Source organism: Oryx dammah, unplaced genomic scaffold (assembly GCF_014754425.2).
Source record: "Oryx dammah isolate SB20612 unplaced genomic scaffold, SCBI_Odam_1.1 HiC_scaffold_26, whole genome shotgun sequence".
NCBI classification, from domain to species: Eukaryota; Metazoa; Chordata; class Mammalia; order Artiodactyla; family Bovidae; genus Oryx; species Oryx dammah.
In genome coordinates, this window is record NW_024070210.1 from 49328224 (window position 1) to 49350519 (window position 22296).

General features: G+C 34.8%; 1 protein-coding gene and 1 non-coding gene across 6 annotated transcripts in view; both read left to right on the plus strand.

The window, feature by feature from the left end:
• TCF12 (transcription factor 12) overlaps nt 1-22296 on the plus strand; it is a 394295-nt gene that overhangs the window by 48726 nt on the left and 323273 nt on the right. The gene's annotated exons all lie outside the window — the stretch shown is intronic.
• LOC120853829 lies at nt 12248-12351 on the plus strand. The gene has a single exon (XR_005718880.1). It is a non-coding gene; the product is annotated as a U6 spliceosomal RNA (small nuclear RNA).

The window sequence follows — 22296 nt, forward strand, 5'->3', positions numbered from 1 at the left end:
AGATGGTGCTGTGAAAGTGCTGCACTCAATATGCCAGCAAATTTGGAAAACTCAGCAGTGGCCACAGGACTGGAAAAGGTCAGTTTTCATTCTAATCCCAAAGAAAGGCAATACCAAAGAATACTCAAACTACCACACAATTGCACTCATCTCACATGCTAGTGAAGTAATGCTCAAAATTCTCCAAGCCAGGCTTCAGCAATACGTGAACCGTGAACTTCCAGATGTTCAAGCTGGTTTTAGAAAAGGCAGAGGAACCAGAGATCAAATTGCCAACATCCGCTGGATCATAGAAAAAGCAAAAGAGTTCCAGAAAAACATCTATTTTTCTTTGTTGACTATGCCAAAGCCTTTGACTGTGTGGATCACAATAAACTGTGGAAAATTCTGAAGGAGATGGGATTACCAGACCATTTGACCTGCCTCTTAAGAAACCTATATGCAAGTCAGGAACCAACAGTTAGAACTGGACATGGAACAATGACTGGTTCCAAATAGGAAAAAGAGTACGTCAAGGCTGTGTATTGTCACCCTGCTTATTTAACTTCTATGCAGAGTACATCATGAGGAATGCTGGACTGGAAGAAGCACAAGCTGGAATCAAGATTGCAGGGAGAAATATCAATAACCTGAGATATGCAGATGACACCACCCTTATGGCAGAAAGTGAAGAAGAACTAAAGGGCCTCTTGATCAAAGTGAAAGAGGAGAATGAAAAAGTTGGCTTAAAGCTCAACATTCAGAAAACGAAGATCGTGTCATCTGGTCCCATCACTTCATGGCAAATAGATGTGGAAACAGTGTCAGACTTTATTTTTTGGGCTCCAAAATCACTGCAGATGGTGAGTGCAGCCATGAAATTAAAAGACGCTTACTCAAGTTATGACCAACCTAGATAGCATATTCAAAAGCAGAGACATTACTTTGGCAACAAAGGTCCGTCTAGTCAAGGCTGTGGTTTTTCCAGTAGTCATTTCTGGATGCGAGAGTTGGACTGTGAAGAAAGCTGAGCACCAAAGAATTGATGCTTTTGAAGTGTGGTGTTGGAGAAGACTCTTGAGAATCCCTTGGACTGCAAGGAGATCCAACTAGTCCATCCTAAAGGAGATCAGTCCTGGGTATTCATTGGTAGGACTGATGTTGGAAGCTGAAATTCCAATATTTTGGCCACCTGATGCGAAGAGCTGACTCATTTGAAAAGACCCTGATGCTGGGAAAGATTGAGGGCAGGAGGATAAGGGGACAACAGAGGATGAGATGGTTGAATGGCATTACTGACTCAATGGACATGGGTTTGGATAGACTCCAGGAGTTGGTGATGGACAGGGAGGCTTGGTGTGCTGCAATTCTTGGGGTCGCCAAGAGTCGGACACGACTGAGCAACTGAACTGAACTAGCATGTAGCTCATGGCATGATCTGATAATAATTAGGATATGGTAATAGTAAAATATTAGTAATCAACATGTTTTTATCTATAATTGACAAAATGTAGGCTAAAGAATTAAAACTATATTGGAGTCATTGGATTTGCTACCGAGCACCATATTTAAAGTATATAGTTACCGTTGTATAATTATTAAATATAATCATAACCTTATACTTTGTTTATAACTATATTCCTATACTTTGAGGAAGAAAATACGTTTGAATCTTAGGTACTTTAATGATTATTAATTATGCAATAATTGAATTTTCTTTTGATGATTTCAAATTATTAGAATCTCATCCTGAAAAAATCAAATTCATAACAAAGTATGTCTTGCTATATAGCCGGTGTGAATATATTAAAAAATAGTGTAAAATCCCAAACTAATTTTTTGTTTACTGTTACATAATTTGAGGCAGTTCTAGGCATTTATGGCAGACAACTGATACATAACCAAGTACAAGTAGCAATTTGGATAAAAATTTAGAATTAGGTTTTTTAAAAAGAATTCTCTTTGCATCTAAATTTAAGCCTCTACATATTGTTTCTCACTAAAAATAATCAGAGAAACTTGGAAAAAATGGCTGGTTTTGTACTTGAAGCAGGGAATACACAAGATAAACCTGGAACATCTTGTTATACCAGGTAATAAGGAAGATTAAAGGCTACTGGAATCTTGTCAAAAAGACTCCATGGCTGAAAATGGAACAGTTTGAGCTTTAATAATTTCTAATGTGGTTTGAGACACAACATATATGTTTAAATACAGAATTCATAATGACTTTTTAAAAAATAACTAGTCATACTGTTGGGGATACTGTTGAACCAATAAAGAATTACTTATCCTGTCTTTCCTTTGAGAACTATATCCTTGGGCAACTACATAAATGATGAGGGGGAAATTTATTTTTATAGAACTATTCTAGCTAACAAATGGGAAATGAATTATAAAATTAGAATATCATCACTTTGTAAACCTTGTTAAGTTAATGAATGTAAGAATTGAATATCATGGATTTTAACACAGAAAAGCAGCCAGAACATTTGCCTCTAGATGTAAAACAAAATACCCATGAAAAACTCTTGCCCTTGCGAGAAAGGATTGAACTACAATCTGATCAAGCATCTAAATTCAGCTACTAATTTATGGAAAACACAGAAGAAGAAAATATTAAATACTAATAGCAACTCCTTGCTGGATATAATCAGAAAAATCCAGCCTATAGAAAGCTGCTGCTGCTGCTAAGTCACTTCAGTCGTGTCCGACTCTGTGCAGCCCCATAGAGGGCAGCCTACCAGGCTCCCCGTCCCTGGGATTCTTCAGGCAAGAACACTGGAGTGGGTTGCCATTTCCGTCTCCAATGCATGAAAGTGAAAAGTGAAAGTGAAGTTGCTCAGTCGTGTCTGACTCTTAGCGACCCCATGGACTGCAGCCCAATAGGCTCCTCCGTCCATGGGATTTTCCAGGCAAGAGTACTGGAGTAGGGTGCCATTGCCTTCTCTGTATAGAAAGCTACAAAATAACAAAAAAATTTTTTCCTCTCCTCTCCAAAATCTCTCCAAAAAAATTTTTTCCTCTCCTCTCCAAAATCTCAAAGAACAAACAGGAGGGGACACATTTAAAAATTAAAGTCAAATAAAATTAAAAATTCAGATCCTCAGTTTTCTTTAGCCATCTTTCAAGTGCTTAACCAGCCATATGTGACTCATGGCTACCATATCAGACATGGCAGGGATGGAAAATTTCCATCTTTGCAGAAAGTTCTGTTGGATAGTTGTATTAATTTCCTAGGGCTTCCAAATAAATCACCACAATCTGAGTAGCTAAAATTACAGAAATTTATTCCCTGACAGTTCTGGAGGCCTGAAGTTCAAAATTAAGGTGTTGGTAGAGCTTTATGCCCTCTGAAGGTTCTAGGGGCTTATCCTTCTTTGCCTCTTCCAGCTTCTGATAGCATTCTGATGTTTTGGTTTGTGGCAGCATATTTACCCTTTCTCTTTTAAGGACACCAGTCATTGGATTTAGAGCCTACTGTTAAATCTAGGATGATCTTGAGATCCTTAATTACTTCTTCAAAGACCCTATTTCCAAATAAGGTCATGTTTGCAGATACTGGGTGTTAGGATTTGAATATAATTTTTTTTAAGAGACAGAATTTTAACCTACTACAACAGGGCTGCTAAACATTAAGAGACTTAAGACATATCGTACAGTTGCAGTGTTTGGACTCTTTGGATTCTGATGCAAGGAAACATTATAAAATTAAAAATTATGAAATGAGGGAATTCCCTAGCAGTCCAGAGGTTAGGATACCACTCGTCCACTGCTGGGGTTATGGGTTCGATCTTTGGTATGGGAACTAAAATCCTGCATGTCATGTGGTGTGGCAAAGGGGGGAAAATGTCACTTCAAAAAACTGTATAAAAATTATGAAATGATTGTGCATTTGGGTAATGAATATATTAAAACTTGTTAGCTTCTTTATGGGTAGTACTAGTGTTTAATTCTTTTTAAAGAAAGAACTTTTATTGTTTAGAAGTAGAGCAATATTTACAGTTGAGATGAAATGATATATTGGAAAATTTTCAAAATAATGCAGGAATGAGTAAATGAATAGGTTATGGATCAGGGGCTGCAAGCAATAACCCAGGTAGGTTACAGCCTGTTTTTGTAAATAAGGTTCTATTGGAACAAATCTATGCTGATTCAAGTACATATGGCCTATGGCTACTTTTGTGCCATAAAGGCAGAACTGAGTGATTTGAAAAGAGACCCACGGGCCTTGGAAAACTGAAGACATGTACTGTGTGACATTTGTGGACCCCTGCCTGGTAGAGTTCGAAAGAGGTAGACAGTGAATTGATAATAGTTAAAGCTGTCTCTTTTTTGTATGTGTTTGAAATGTCCCATAATATGTTAAATTTTCTGAAAAATAATAGTTGCGTGTTTCTCTGATTTGAGAGTAAGAAAGAACTATGTCTTAAAGAGAAACTCAAAGGAAAGTAGTGTGTTTATTATTTTATTCTAGAAAAAGGTCTATTTGTGATATTTTATCTCTGAGGTATGAAATGACTATGGTAAAAAGATAACATTTGTTAAATCTGACTGTTGGAAACACGAATCTTACATTATTTTGTATTTATCTGTATGCTAAAATATTTTTAATTAAAAAAAGCCAAAGTCACATGTTAATAATGTAAGTTAAAATGTGTAAGGGCAAACTAAACATTTGAGAAAGAATTTATAATATATAACAGCAGTTTGAGGGCCTTAATATATACACATCCTTTATAAATTTCCAAGAAAAAAAAATCTCCTTGTTAGAAAAATTAGAAAAGGACACATATAGTATTTGCCAATAAAGGCAGTTGGGCAACATGCGTATGGGAAAAATGGTTTAAAAAAGAGAGACCATAAGGAGAAAAGTTAATTAAAAAATAGACACTGTTAAGATTTAAAAAAAAAGTAAATATAAAATCTCTCACCACTATATATGGGGAGGGAGGAGAACTATGTATGTATATGGAGAAAGTTAAATTTGTAGCTTTGCTGTTTTTTGTGTATATTTTGGCCAATCAGGTTGTTTTGAAAGTAATATTTTAGGGTAAGTTGAAGTTTCTGAAGTTTAACAAGTGAAGAAAGGATATATAATCTATTTTTCGTTATTGAGTTTGTTGGTCAACAGAAATTTCTGTTCATGTTTAACATCTTGTGTATACTGATTGTTGAAATACTTCTCTGCTGCTGCTGCTGCTAAGTCACTTCGGTTGTGTTTGACTCTGTGTGACCCCATAGATGGCAGCCCACCAGGTTCTCCTGTCCCTGGGATTCTCCAGGCAAGAACACTGGAGTGGGTTTCCATTTCCTTCTCCAGTGCATGAAAGTGAAAAGTGAAAGTGAAGTCGCTCATTTGTGTCCAACTCCTAGAGATTCTTAAACTTTAGCACATATCATAGTCACCTAGAGGGCTTGTTCTATAACATGACTCTTGACCTCATCCCCAGAGGTTTTGATTCATTGGGTTAGGGATGAGGCAAAGGATTTGCATTTCTAACAAGTTCCCCTGTGAGCTGATGCTGCTGATTTTGAGGAACCACACTTTAATAATTGCTGTTCTACAGTGAAGAGAAAAGAGAAGGAAAGGAAAAAAAGATATTTGTATATAGCAACTATTTACAGAGGATTGTATTCAATATATTATAATATTGTCTTTGATGCACAAGGTGTTATGATCAGTTGAATATACAGTATATGAAAAACATTCCTTTTTTTTTTTTAAGAGAATCATTTGGAGCCTTAAGCTTTGTATGTGTAGCTTGTATAGCTTTGGGTATGTAGGTGATGAGTTCATTGATTTAGGCCTAACTTTTTTTAATAATACTGAGCTTTAAAAATTTTTTTAAAGTATAGTTGATTTATTAATACAGTGTTGTATTAATTTCTGCTGTGCAGCAAAGTGATTCAGATGTATGTATATGTATACATATACACATTATTTTTTAAACATTCTTCTCTATTATGGTTTATCATAGGATATTAAATATAGTCCTCTGTGCTATACAGTAGGATCTTGTTTATCCGTTCTACATATAATATCTTACATCTGCTAATCCCAACCTCCTACTCCATCCCTCCCCCTTGAAGCCACAAGTCTGCAAAACTGAGCTTTTTGTAGATTATTGAGTTGCCGTGTTATTTAGGTGAATGAGAATGATGGCTTCAGAGAGAAAATAGTGAGAACAAGTGATATAAAGAAAAAGTATGATTGTAGTAAAATTAAGCAGGCAAAGCAAAACACTACATTTTTTTCTTTTTTTAATATAAATTTATTCATTTTAATTGGAGGCTAATTACAGTATTGTATTGGTTTTGCCATACGTCAACATGAATCCACCACAAGTGTACATGTGTTCCCCATCCTGAATCCCCCTCTCACCTCCCTCCCCATTCCATCCCTCTGGGTCATCCCAGTGCACCAGCCCCAGGCATCCTGTATCGTGCATCGAACCTGGACTGACGATTCGTTTCATATAAGATATTATACATGTTTCAATGCCATTCTCCCAAATCATCCCACCCTCTCTCTCTCCCACAGAGTCCAAAAGACTGTTCTATACATCTGTGTCTCTTTTGCTGTCTCGCATACAGGGTTATCGTTTCTAATATGCGTTAGTATACTGTATTGGTGTTTTTCTTTCTGGCTTACTTCACTCTGTATAATAAAACACTACATTTTTAGGGAAAGATATTTGGTAAAGTTATTTTAACAGTAAGGGAGTGATAAAGCTAATTTCAATATTGTAGTTACCCCCCAAGGGAAGATATTTATATTCCATTATTTGTATTTATTACCTTATTTATATGGTGTAAATACTTTAAAAAAATAATAATATTCAGTAAGAATTTCTTACTGAAATAGAGGATAAAATGCTCTTATTTCCTTCAAACAGGAAAAAATAGTAAAAAAAATCTTGAGAAGAGTAAAACTCCCTTAGACTCTTAGTTGGGCCTGCCAAATACCCTAGGCTGGCACTGTATGTTTCTGCAGTGATGAAAATTTTAAAAATCTTTGTTAAATGTGCCTAATAAGCACTTGAAATGTGGCTAGTGCAACTGAGGCAGTGCTTTAAACTTTAATTATTTGAAATTTATGTTTAAATAGGCTCATGTGACTGATGTCTACCATATTATTGAAACAGACAGTTTAGAACATGGTTTAGCCCTTGATTTAATAATCTGTTAATAATTCTCCTATAGAATATTCAGTGTTTGGTTTGCTGACATTTTGCTTAGGTCACTGATTTTTGTCTATTATCTTGTGTGCTTTGACTCAATGCTTCTTGTGTTGAATGGTAGCAGTTTGATTTACTTCTCTTGTGCCTTATATTCCAAAAATTGAGTCTTTAGGATCAGAAGCTCCTGAACTAAAGTTTATTGAAAACATAGTATTTTATTAGTTATAATGTGTTTTGAAATTTTCATAGGTTGTTATTTTTAATGTCAGAATTTTATGACTTGATATTCTGTTGATTTCTACTTAAAATATTAATCCATTGACTTTTCTGAGCCCCAAACAAAATTCTTTTTATTTTGTAACTTGAGTCATTCAGCAAATATTACTTGTTATGAGCCATGCATTCTTGAGAATTGGGGAATAATAGAGGAAATAGACTCTGACTTATGATGTGAGCATATTTGGTAGTATTTTTAGAAAGAAAGCACAGTGTGCTTGAGAGAAACACTGGATAGTCATATACTGGAGGAATGAGAATAAGATAGTATATGACTGGGAAGAGACCAAACAAAAACGTTTATATATTTTTATTTTGTTATTTTGTCACTTGATGGTAATGGAGATTGCACATCAAAATTCTTAACAGTGTTCCTGTTACTGTATAAATATGATTTTTTTAATTCACCAAAGGACTTGTAATACAGAAAGAACTTACAACCAAATATCTGACAACTCAATTTAAAAAAATAATAAGGCAAAGTTATCTAAAACTACACTACATCAAAGAAGATACATGAATGGCCAACAGTACTTGTAAACATGTTCAGTGTCATTGACATTGATATCAGAGAAACGCAAATTAAAACCACAGTGAGTCACTCTATAATCAATTAGAATGACTAAATTAAGACAACAATAAATCATAATACCAAATATGGCTGCGTCATGTCAAATGGAAATGAAAAATAATCTAGACACCTTAGGAAAGCAGCTTGACACTTTCTTACAAATTCAACATACACTTACCATATAACCCAACATTCCCACTCCCTGGAATTCATCCAAGAGAAATGAAATGTGTATATACATTTTTTTTTTTTTGGATAATCATCATGGAGGACTTATTCATAATAATACCAAATGGAAAACGATCCAAATATTTATCAGCTGGCGAACAGTTTTTGAAAATAATACTGTATAGATAACTCACATCTACATAAAGGAAAAGTACTCAGCAGTCAAAAGAAACAAAATATTGATAAGTGTGTACATGATTATATCTTGAAGACATTAAGCTAGTTGAAGTAAAACACTGCATACTGATTTCTTCTGTATGAAACTTCTCTGTCTTAATGATAGTTATTGGTTTTACCTATTTAATATTACACATTAGTCCTCATGTTCCAGCTTTGTTCTTCATCCTTGGTTGAAAGCTTATTATAGTAATAGGTGTTATCCAAATATCTGAAACCTGTCATGAAGTGCTTAGAAGTGAATCTGTTTTCTCTGTCCGTTCAGAGCCAATAGCATCCTTGATTCAGATTCCCCAGATGGATGTCTGCTTTTTGCTCTTGTTCCTTTTACAGACCAGCTTCCTTTACTTATTTATCACCTTGCCCAAATTCACAAGATCTGTAATTTAAGCACTGCCTTTATATCTGACTTTTGGGTCCAGCTCACGAGAGAGAACATTTGATTATTAATAAACCAATGGATTGACTAGTCTCAAATTAGTCACCTCTGTCTCGTCTAGTTGGGATTAGGGAATGTGATCGTTGACTGGTATGGCTGCCTATGCTGCACATTTAACTGAGTAGAATTTGTGATGTTATATTATACAAGTAATTAAATGAATTCTCCATATGTTAGGTTTCTTTGATTACCTTTATGTATGTTCATTAACATATTTTTTAAGTACTTATAAAAATATACAGTGACAGATGATGGTACTACAAAGATGACTAGAGGCAGGTATAATCCTTGCCCCCAAGGAGTTATAGTCCTAGTGGAACTAAGGGAATGGGAGTGACACATAAACAATAAAAATGATGTAATACAGTGATAATAAGTAGGTAACTGATACAAGTAGACTACTTAATAGTCATATCAAGTAAGGATGTAGAGTTGGATTTCTGTCTGTGCAATAAACAGTGTGACCTTGAGTAAGTTTCTTAAAATATCAAAGTACCAGTCTTTAAAAAGAGAGTGACGCACAATTTCATTGTGTCACCTCAGAATAACGTACATGAAAGTGTGAAGTGTAACAAAACTGTTATAATTGTTTTATTGAACTGTTTCATTACCTTCAGTTTTAGTGTAATCTAGTAATTGTTGAAAGACTAATCTTTTTTCCTACTGCTGTAACCTTGGAGGATATGTCATCTTTTTGAAACTTGACTTTTGCTTTCTTTTTCATGTGGATGTAAATTTTGTTGTGAATTCGAATGTATTGCCCTTTCCATATGACTTGCTGATCTCTTGTTTCTTCTGATAGGTGCTTTGCTATTTTGTCAGGCTCTTTGCTTGTACATTCTTTTGCCTTTGTGTATTTTTACTTTTCTCTTTGAATTTAACATTTTACTTTTGATACAAATATTTGAAGCTCTACTTTTATACATAAGCATTCCTTGTGTATAGTATTTCTACTAAGTTGCTTTATTTTAAAAAATCAATATTGTTACTATTGTTTTGTATTAACTCAAGTTTATATTGATGTATCATTATTAATTGATTAGTCAGGAGTAAAGGCATCTATTACTTGTGTCATTGTGAATCTGTGTATTTTTCCTCCCAACTCAACTACAGGTTTTATATTTTAGAAATCAGATATTTTTATGCTTTCAAGTTATATTGCTTTCTGTAGTTCACTCTGTTGGGAAATATGAAAACGATTATTTTACTTTTCATTTGAGGCAGATACATGCCACTGATTGTTAAGTCATGTGTGCATGCATGCTAAGTCGTTTCAGTCATGTTGGCTTCTTCGTGACGCCGTGGACTGTAGCCCACCAGGCTCCTGTGTCCTTGGGATTCTCCAGGCAAGAATACCGGAGTGGGTTGCCATGCCCTTTTCCAGGGCATCTTCTGACCCAGGAATTGAACCTAAGTCTCTTACATCTCCTGCATTGGCAGACATGTTCTTTACCTCTAGTGCCACCTGGGAACCCCTGATTATAAGTCTTGTGTTATTAAATAAAGTAATCACTTATATTGGATGGCTACTGTATTGGATAATTGGCATTTTACATTGACAGCTATCAGCAAAATTAGCTCGTTGAAAAGGTGACTGATAAATATTTATTTATTACATGTATCTTGTGTAATGAATGATACAGTATAGTTATGGGGTCTAGAATTTAAACAGTGGCATTCAGTGATATGAAAAAACCATATAAATTTTTCTTCTGCAGTACTGAAAATGTCATTTGTAAAGTAATATATACACACATATACATACAGAAAGTGAAAAAATATAAGCAAAAATAAGAAAATTAAAAACACCATATTCTCATCACCTAGAGATGACATAGTTAATACTTTAGTGTTCTTCTAGATATTTTTCTGTGTGTATATATGTATACTTGTATTTCTTTACTGGTAATATATTAATTTGTACATGTTATTTTAATATATGCTTTTTTATGTTAATTTCTGCTTTTCTGTATCAGCAGATTTTTATCTTACCTAATCCATGCTCACATTTTTTCAGTTTATTCTAAACTGTTATTTGCAGTTGATCTGTTCAAACCAGGTCCAATCCAGAATAACTATTCAAGTGTTTTAAATCTAGCACAGCACTGCCCCCTGCCACCACACACACACCTTTTTCTTGGCACTGACTTTTTGATTAGCTATTGCCTTTTGTTGTGCATGTCTCTTTTGTTGGGGGCGGGTAGGCGGGTGAGGTGGCGTGCTTAGTTGTGTCCTATTGGTGTTGTTTAGATTATTTCTCTATATCCTGTATTTTTAAATTTTTTCAGCTCTCTAAATCTTGTATTTTAAGTAAGCTCATAATTTTTAATTTAGCTACAATATAAACTCTTCTCAATAATCTTTTAACCAGATCAGTATGGTGACTATAAATATTGAATGATTTTTGTCCTCATCTTCCTTTTTGTTCAAAGACTAGAAGAGTTTTCATGAATTACCTATGTACACATTTCTTAAATTATAGTAAATTGATAAAAAGGAAATCTAGATTTACTTAGGTCCACAAATATTATTACCTTTGTGCTAGTCCGTCCAACTCCTTGTGACTCTATGGACTGTAGCCCTTCTGGCTCCTCTGTCCATGGGATTCTCTAGGCAAGATTACCAGGGTGGGTTGCATTCCTTTCTCCAGGGGATCTTCCTGACCCAGGGATCGAACCTGTCTCTTAGATCTCTTGCATTGGCAGGTGGATTCTTACCACCTGGGAAGCCATTATTATCTGTGGCCTGTGATAATCTACTTGAGTATAAATAAATTCAAGTTATCTCTAGGGTTTTCTTTAAAAATACTTAATAAAACATTTAAAATAATGTTTTCTTTAAAAAGGAAGGTGTGAAGTAGGTGCATTGCTGAACCATTTGCATACCTTACCTTGTACTGCTAGGAACATTATTGATCAAATTAGTAAGTTTTAATTACAAGGTCAGTTCTTAAAATTAGGTCACCACGTGCTTCAATTTTGGGAAACGCATATTGTGGAGTACAAAATATTTTAATGATTATTTAAGAAAATGGATTCCTGAGAGATTTGACATTTCAGTATATTACTTAACTTGAATTTCACTGCTTCTTACTTTGCCTTGTATTAATAATTGGGAAAGTGCTAATAGATTCTATCATACCAAATCTTAAAATCCACAGACTACTGAAACATGGAAATATTAATAGATGTAGCTAAAAACATAAAGTAGGAAGCATGAGCCTTAAAACTTACATTTCTGAGAAAATCTCATTGGTGATTTTACAGTTGTGAAATTTGATTTTTGGAAAAACAGGTTTACGGATTAAAACTGCAAACAAAGATGAGTCCTTACCTATTTTTATATCTATTAACCCAGGACAGTAAAATAAACTTGAAACAGAAATGATTTATAGTGCTTGGTTCAGCAGTACATATACTAAAATTGGAACGCTACAGAGATTAGCATGGCCCCTACGCAAGGATAACACACAAATTTGTGAAGCATTTCATATTTTTTGAGGTTTGTCAGAAAACAAAATTCTGTAAAGCAATTATCCTTCAATTTAAAAAAAGTATTTTAAAACTTATGAAGATTTTACTTATTTATTATGCAGTGAATTTCTGTTTATTAACCCTAATTACTGAAAACATTGTACTCCTTCCCCAAAAGTTTCAGTGGAGTGGTTTTATTAATTCTTATTTTATCTAAATTGAGTAGTTTATGTCTTCTTTCTTCATGTGCTTACTACTTTTCTGATTTTATCACTTAAGACTAATGGATGCCTGCTCATTTCTCATTATGGACCCAGAAACAGGTGTGGATGTGTGAGCAAGGGGAAAGCTTTGGAAAATCTTCCCTTGTTCAGTGATTATATCTGATCCTTTGCTGTGCTCTTTAAAACCTAAGGCATGAGCAAGGCTCTGACTTGGATCAGGGTATCCTTTCCTAATTTAAATTCCCTTCCACATCAGACACAGGAGTCCTATTTCTAATACCTAGTTTTAATTTTCTTTCCTGAGCTTTAATTACAAAAACCTCTACACCTGCTTGGTGATACTCCTTGTCATATATGTATATGTACATATATACAAGACATATACATATATATAAACAATCTTTAGGTACCTAATTTTCTAAATATACCTCACTTGAATAGTTGAATTTGAATCTCTTAGTTGAGGCGAATGCAATCAGAAGTGAATCTGCATGTATACAGTTATTTAGTGGCCCATGAGCTGGTAAGGAGAGTTTATGGTTTGGAAAGAATGTGTATAAGTTTACATGTAACACAGTAATATATCAGTATATAGAAGGTGACCTTGATTTATCAGGTTACAAAAGTAGCATTACAGAGACAAAAGGAAAATTTCTCCAATCCAATTTAATCTTAAGCAGTTACTTTCTGTTTGTTTTAAATGATGTTTTAGCTGTTTTCTTAAGAAATGTAGATTTTTCTTCATAACAATGATTTAGTTGAAAATCAGTTATATTGCTCAGTCATGAGCCAAATCACCATCATCTACTCTGGTTATTGACCCCTAAGATACTTAGAATATGCTATCATTTTAGAAAGTAGAGGATAAAAAGGGAAAAGGGCACTTCTTCTGATAACTGAGGTTGCTTTGTCTACCAAAAATTCATGCTATTTCCTAGCCCTTCCACCCAAGTTCAGTTCAGGAAATAATTCCTGAGCATAGTTCATTTGTATTTGAGCACTCTTGATGGTTTGGGTTGGCCTCAAGTTAGAGTACTGACTGTTGTGGAGGAGGTTATTGCAGGGCATGATGAGCAATGATAAGAATGACTATGGAGTGTTGGAGGGGAGGAGATATAAGATATAAGTCACCCCAGATGGGCAGAACTCAGAATGCACGGACTTAAGTTAATGTTTTGAAACATACCTCTTTTAAAGCCCCAAATGTTAACTTGAAAACTTCTTTCAAGAGAAAATATGGATATCATAAAAAAATTAAAAAAAAAAAAAAACCTCATTCATGGCCATTAGCAAATTGTTTCCCGTGATAGAAGCAAGCAAGAAGCACGAATATGATCATTGACTTCCAGATCTACTTCTTTTGTTTCACCGTGGATTATCCTGGGTTGCTTCAAGGTTCATTCCCACTCTTTAAAATCTCAATGTGTTGATTTCTTTCTTTCTTTATTTTTTATTTTACTTTACAATTCTGTATTGGTTTTGCCATACATTGACATGAATCCACCACGGGTGTACATGCCTTCCCAAACCTGAACCCCCCTCCCACCCCTCCTCCCCACAACATCTCTCTGGGTCATCCCCGCGTACCAGCCCCAAGCGTGCCATATCCTGCATCGGACATAGACTGGCAATTCGATTCTTACTTGATATTATACATGTTTCAATACCATTCTCCCAAGTCATCTCACCCTCTCCCTCTCCCACTGAGTCCAAAAGTCCGTTATACACATCTGTGTCTTTTTTGCTGTCCTGCATACAGGGTCATCATTGCCATCTTTCTAAATTCCATATATATGTGTTAGTATACTGTATTGGTGTTTTTCTTTCTGGCTTACTTCACTCTGTATAATTGGCTCCAGTTTCATCCATCTCATCAGAACTGATTCAAATGTATTCTTTTTAATGGCTGAGTAATACTCCATTGTGTATATGTACCACAGCTTTCTTATCCATTCATCTGCTGATGGACATCTAGGTTGTTTCCATGTCCTGGCTATTATAAACAATGCTGCGATGAACATTGGGGTACATGTGTCTCTTTCAATTCTGGTTTCCTCAGTGTGTATGCCCCGTAGTGGGATTGCTGGGTCATAAGGCAGTTCTATTTGCAACTTTTTAAGGAATCTCCACACTGTTCTCCATAGTGGCTGTACTAGTTTGCATTCCCACCAACAGTGTAGGAGGGTTCCCTTCTCTCCACACCCTCTCCAGCATTTATTGCTTGCAGATTTTTGGATCGCAGACATTCTGACTGGTGTGAAGTGGTACCTCATTGTGGTTTTGATTTGCATTTCTCTAATAATGAGTGATGTTGAGCATCTTTTCATGTGTTTGTTAGCCATCCGTATGTCTTCTTTGGAGAAATGTCTATTTAGTTCTTTGGCCCATTTTTTGATTGGGTCGTTTATTTTTCTGGAATTGAGCTGTAGGAGTTGCTTGTATATTTTTGAGATTAGTTGTTTGTCAGTTGCTTCATTTGCTATTATTTTCTCCCATTCGGAAGGCTGTCTTTTCACTTTGCTTATATTTTCCTTTGTTGTGCAGAAGCTTTTAATTTTAATTAGGTCCCATTGGTTTATTTTTGCTTTTATTTCCAGAATTCTGGGAGGTGGATCATAGAGGATCCTGCTGTGATTTATGTCGGAGAGTGTTTTGCCTATGGTCTCTTCTAGGAGTTTTATAGTTTCTGGTCTTACATTTAGATCTTTAATCCATTTTGAGTTTATCTTTGTGTGCGGTGTTAGAAAGTGATCTAGTTTCATTCTTTTACAAGTGGTTGACCAGTTTTCCCAGCACCACTTGTTAAAGAGATTGTCTTTGCTCCACTGTATATTCTTGCCTCCTTTGTCAAAGAGAAGGTGTCCATATGTGTGTGGATTTATCTCTGGGCTTTCTATTTTGTTCCATTGATCTATATTTCTGTCTTTGTGCCAATACCATACTGTCTTGATGACTGTGGCTTTGTAGTAGAGCCTGAAGTCAGGCAGGTTGATTCCCCCAGTTCCATTCTTCTTTCTCAAGATTGCTTTGGCTATTCGTGGTTTTTTGTATTTCCATACAAATCTTGAAATTATTTGTTCTAGTTCTGTGAAAAATATCGCTGGAAGCTTGATAGGGATTGCATTGAATTTGTAAATTGCTTTGGGTAGTATACTCATTTCACTATATTGATTCTTCCGATCCATGAGCATGGTATATTTCTCCATCTATTAGTGTCCTCTTTGATTTCTTTCATCAGTGTTTTATAGTTTTCTATATATAGGTCTTAAAGCTATATATGACAAACCCACCGCAAACATTATCCTCAATGGTGAAAAATTGAAAGCATTTCCCCTAAAGCCAGGAACAAGACAAGGGTGCCCACTTTCACCACTACTATTCAACATAGTTCTGGAAGTTTTAGCCACAGCAATCAGAGCAGAAAAAGAAATAAAAGGAATCCAAATTGGAAAAGAAGAAGTAAAACTCTCACTGTTTGCAGATGACATGATCCTCTACATAGAAAACCCTAAAGACTCTACCAGAAAATTACTAGAGCTAATCAATGAATATAGTAAAGTTGCAGGATATAAAATCAATGTGTTGATTTCAAAAGCCAGAAGAAAGAAAAAGGCAGGGGTCAGATTTAAGGGAATGTGGGAATAGAGGGGCTAGTGCGAAGGAAAGCTGGAAAAGCCAGGCCAGGAGTATTAATCCAATATTTACACAGTAAGGAGAGTGATTTCTTTATATGATTAGTAAATTTTCTATGATGGAGATTTCTGAAAAGAAAATTCTGAAATTATTTGTAAAGTAGCAGCATACATAAAGTATTAAACTTTTCAAGAAGACAGTTTTGAAGAACAGCATAGTTTTGGTTTAAGTGTTGACATGCTTATTTAGAAAAGAATTAGTCTTGCTACAGATCATATTAAATGGTTTAAAATAGCTGATGAGTAGAACAGCTGTTGGTTGCAACTCATGATTCCATGATGAAGTATAGAACTCGTGGTCCAGTTTTCAGTATCAAGCTGTTTTCTCTGTCTGATTCTAGCCACCACTGAAGTCAAACACACTGGGGCTTGTTGAAGTCTCAGAAGTAATAATGTAGAGGGATCAGAGGATTATTATTTTAGTAAAAATAAAAGTTGCTTCATGCATTTAAAGTCAGGTATTGTACATGCTATAATGTCTGAAAGAAAATTGAAGCTTCTAGTGTTCATGAGATGGCAACTCAAAGAAAAACAGACTTTATGGCTTTTGAGATAGGTATTATACAACAGTCTGGCTTACTGGAAAATGAAAAGGGAAAAGAAAAGGTAGCTGAATAGTCCCAGGTCAGTTTTATTTACCTGTAAGATACTCTTTTCACATATAGATCATGGTATAAATTGAGTGGAAATATACTGGTGGGGACACTACTTGTAGCTGTATTTTCAGAACCTCATAGTTATGGTATTATGTGAATTATATAATCCTTCTTTGAGGGTACTTTCCCTTTACCCGTGTAATAATGGGCCCTCATTTCTTTACCAATAGGAGTTTTCAAAGGATAACAAAACAACAAAGACAAAGGAAATTAGACTTCAAGTTTAGCCAGCCATAGACAGAGCTGTGGTGCAAATAATCAGTTGAAATAAACTGCCCCCAAAAATAAAAGCTTAATTTTTTTTTAAAGAATAACTTTGGTTGTAGTCCTCAGTAAAATGCAAGGATTGATACGAAATTCTTGCAGTACATGCCGAGACTACAAGCCTAAATAATCATTAGAAATATTTTGTAATATATGTAATATTTTATTATTTGGGTTCTCTTTTAAATCCTGTCTTGTAATATTTAAAAATTGGTATTAAAAATTAATGAGGATTGCTTTTTCAATTAAAATCACTTTATAGGCAGCTCTAAGGAATATTTTTATTTCTGAAAGTAAGGTATATATAATCAAAGCTTTTTAATAAATAAGTTCATTTTCTTCCTCATGTGGGAAATATCCTTAGTTTTATACTTTTAATATTTATATTACTGTGTATTATTTCACATATATTCTTAACAACGTGTTTACCTCAGGCTGTTTCTTTTTTAAATACTCAAGTATATTCATGGACTGCTACCCAGTCTTTTAAACATAATCCCCTTTTCAATTGTGCATTTATCCTTCAGTCATAGAAAGGGTAGTTCCTTTTACTGCTAAAGCTCATCAAGTGCTTTTTCTCTACCCATATTTTTTTTAATACATATTCTCTTGAAGTATAGTTGACTTACAGTGTTTCAGGTGCACAGCAAGGTGATTCAGTTATACAAATATACATATATTATTTTTGAAATTATTTTCCATCATAAGTTATTACAAGATACTGACTGTAGTTCCCTATGTTGTACAGTTAATCTTTGTTGCTTGTTGTTTATCTATTTTTAAATTAGAAATCTAGTATTGTATTCATATTTAGTCAAACAGGTGGAATCAAAATGTCATATTTTTTTTAGTTAGGCAAAAATTCATAAGTTTTCTAAAATATATATATATGTATAGAAAAGCTTTTCTGCAACACTTGATAAAGGCTTGAGGAAGAACATCAAAAAAAAAAAAAGGAGATGGAAAAATTGGAGAACAGAAGCCAAACGAAATGGGAGCACTGAATGTGAAACAGAAAAAGTGAAACAAGCTAGGTGAAAGTAAAAAGTTCATTGTATATTGGTTTAAACACGACTGCTCTTTAGAAACATATCTGGAGTTCTGGAGAATAAAAGCAATACTGGGCATTTGTATTTTTCAGAAAATCTCAAGATAATTCTGATATGCATTTGGATTTTAAAAAGTGATCACAGGTTTTTCTATTAGATTCTAGTTTTGGTCATAAAGAGTTCTATTATTTTTCTGTTAACCAATCATGATAGAGTGGTGTTAAGTGAGTAATAGTTACATAATCACAATTATAAAAGATGTTTATCAGTTTTCACAGTCAATAGCCAGACAAAAAAAATAAAAGACAATTACAATTGCAAGCCGTAATGGGAACACGATTAACTTAACAATATAAAATAATTACATACAATTTGGGGGGGCAGGCAGAGTGATGTGCTAAGTGGAAGTGCATACATGCACTATGTTTTCATCCACCCAGTCAGTCTATGTCTTTTGGTTGGTGTATTTAATCCATTTACATTTGAGGTAATTATTGATATGTATAATCCTATTACCGTTTTCTTAATTGTTTTGGGTTTATTTTCTTTTCCTTCTCTTTATCCTGCCTAGAGAAGTTCCTTTAGCATTTGTTGTAAAGCTGGTTTGCTGGTGCTGAATTCTCGTAACGTTTTCTTGTCTGGAAAGCTTTTGATTTCTCCATCAAATCTGAAGGAGAGTCCTGCTGAGTATTCTTGGATATAAGTTCTTCCCTTTCATCACTTTAAATATATCATACCATTCCCTTCTGGCTAGTAGAGTTCCTGGTGAGAAATCAGCTGATAGCCTGATGGGAGTTCACTTGTATGTTATTTGTCATTTTTCCCTTGCTGCTTTTAATATTTTATCTCTGTCTTTAATTTTTGTCAGTTTGATTACTGTGTGTCTTGGTGTGTTCCTCCTTGGGTTTATTCTTCCTGGGTCTCTCTATGCTTCCTAGACTTGGTTGACTATTTTCTTTCTCATGTTCAGAAGGTTTTCAGCTATTATCTCTTCTAATGTTTTCTCAGGTCCTTTCTCTCTCTCTTCTTCTGGGACCCCTCTAATGCAAATGTTGCTGCGTTTAATGTTGTCTCAGAGGTCTCTTAGGCTGTCTTCATTTCTTCTCACTCTTTTTTATATGCTCTGTTCTGTGGCAGTGATTTCCACCATTCTGCCCCAGCTCATTTATCCATTCTTCCGCCTCAGTTACTCTGCTACTGATTCCTTCTGGTGTGTTACTTATCTGTTTGTTTGTTCTTTAGTTCTTCTAGGTCTTTGGTAAACATTTCTTGGATCTTCTCAATCTTTGCTTCCATTCTTTTTCTGACATCCTGGGTCATCTTCACTATCATTATTCTGAATTCTTTTCTTGGAAGACTGGCTGTCTCCACTTCATTTCGTTGTTTTTCTGGTATTTTATCTTGTCCCTTTATCTGGACATAACTTTCTGCTTTTTCATCATGATTCAGTTCAGTTCAGTTCAGTCGCTCAGTTGTGTCAGACTCTCTGTGACCCCATGAACCGCAGCAGTTATGTGTCTGAGTGTGAGATGTCTTTTTTTTTTTTTTTTTTGGTGAGTTCAAGCATCCTCCTGTCAATGGTTGTTGTTCAACAGCTAGTTGAAATTTTGGTGCTCTTGCGGAAAAAGATGAGCTCAGGCCCTTCTACTCTGTCATCTTGAACTGGAAGTTACTCCCATATGTTTTTATAGTGATCAGTTATCATTAACATTACCTAGTGAATTTTTAATTCTAGTAATTTATTTTACTTAATCCAATAAATATTCTGGCATGTCTTCTGTTTGTGTCTTTCTACAGAAAAAGTAATCTTTTCACGTTATTTTTTTTAGTTTTTCATACTAGTATGAAAATTACAAAATGTGACAACATCTAAACATTAAGATTGCATTATTTTATTTAGAATATTAGCTTAATATATAAACTCAAAGTTCAGATATTACCCTCAGAATTTCTCTCATGGTTGCTGTAAGTGATCTTGTTGACTAATAAAACTTCCTTTAAAGGACAAAGGTTGTAATCAAACCTGATGGTGGGTTATGATGGCATGGTACAAATTAACACTCCTCAAAAGATAATTCCTAACCATTCTTCTGATTTTCTTATCAAGTTTCTTATTAAAGTTTTCTGAGAATGAAAAACTGCAGAATGATAAAATACCAAATATATTTTAAGGTAACATATGCTTTTACACTTCATCTTAGTCACAAGGCTGAGAAGCAATAACATTTGCTTTTAAAAAGGTAAAAATTTCAAATCTCAGTGAACAATTAGTCAATAAATATTTAATTGAATATCTACTATATTTCTAGATTTCTATGGGGACCTTCAAAGACTATTACAATAATAGTGTTTGCCCTTAAGGAAATTTATGGTCCTTTTTGAAGAGACATGGTTAGTAACTAAGAAAGAATTTATATTCAGGAGTTTTAGAGTAACTGACATTAAGTACATCAAAGTGGTAATAATGAAATTTAAAGCTGTTGCTCATGTGATTTTTACTTGAGCCTAAATATTAAAGGAAGTGATTTAAGGTTTGTTCTATTTATTTAGATAATAACAAGTCAAATTACTTTTCTGGGAATACTTCATAAATTTTAGGTCAGTCCTAAAATTTTAGGTTCTTCAGAGAATAATCTTTGATTAAAATTATTTTGTAAGAACATTTTATAAAAAGGGGATGTCCATCACAAAATAGTTTAATATTTCATTTTAAGAAAGAAGTTTTAATATCTCCCTTGTGTCCGCAAAGAGTCTGACACGACTAAGCACAACACAGTACCTTGTGTGTGCATGTATTCTTTACTTCTGTACCTCTGCTCATAATGCCTTTCTCTGACAGCATTGCCTTAGCACCCTCTCAGCCCCCACAACCTACTCTACATTCCTGTGCAACCAGATCACTTGTCATCTCATCTTTGAACGTTATCTCCAAGTTCATTCACCTTCTATTTTCCTGGAAGATTTTATTCATCCTGCCAGTCATGTTTGGTTATTTAGTCATGTGACTCCTTTCTCACATTGATGCTTTTCTCGAAGATAGATATTTTTTCCATATGTATTTGGGATGCCTAGCATAATGTTCGGAAAAGGCAATGGCAACCGATTCCAGTACTCTTGCCTGGAAAATCCCATGGACGGAGGAGCCTGGTGGGCTGTAGTCCATGGGGTCGCTAAGAGCGGACACGACTGAGTGACTTCACTTTCACTTTTCACTTTCATGGCTTGGAGAAGGAAATGGCAGCCCACTTCAGTGTTCTTGCCTGGAGAATCCCAGGGATGGGGGAGCCTGGTGGGCTGCCATCTGTGCGGTCGCACAGAGTCAGACAAGACTGAAGTGACTTAGCAGCAGCAGCAGCAGCAGCAGCAGCAGCAGCAGCAGCAGCATAATGTTGGCACATAGTAGATAGTTGTTGAATAAATTCCTGAATTACTTAAATTCTTAATACTCCAGATCTAGTGATTGGTTTTTGACATTTGTAGAAAGTTAAATTATGTTGTCATTACTTTTCACAGATATATCTAGGTTTATAGCTATAAGTCTTTGTCTTTCATTTTTCCAGTAATAAAGAAACTCAGGGCTATGGTGATTGATTTAACACCATGAGCTTATAAAAGTCATGAGTGTATTTAGTCATATGTAAGACTAAATTCAGCAGAGTTTACTGAAATATTATCCTTTAAACAGTAGATTTTATATACAGTTTTTACTAGTTCTAAATTGAGATGTAATTTTGAAATTCATTCATTTAGCAAATATTTATTGAATGTCTACTGAAATCTCTAGGCAGGGAGGTAGGCTTTGGAAGATACAGTGGTGAGTAAGAAACATATAATTTCATGGAGCTTTATTAAAAAAGACAAAGAAGGTAAAGCATGAGTATGCTGAATAATTCAAAATTTTAAACTTTGGTTGGTATCAGTTCTGTTCAGTTGCTCAGTCATGTCCAACTCTTTGCCACCCCATGGACTGCAGCATGCCAGGCTTCCTTGTCCATCACCACCTCCCAGAGCTTGCTCCAACTCATGTCCATGGAATCGGTGATGCCATCCAAACATCTCATCCTCTGCTGTCCCCTTCTCCTGT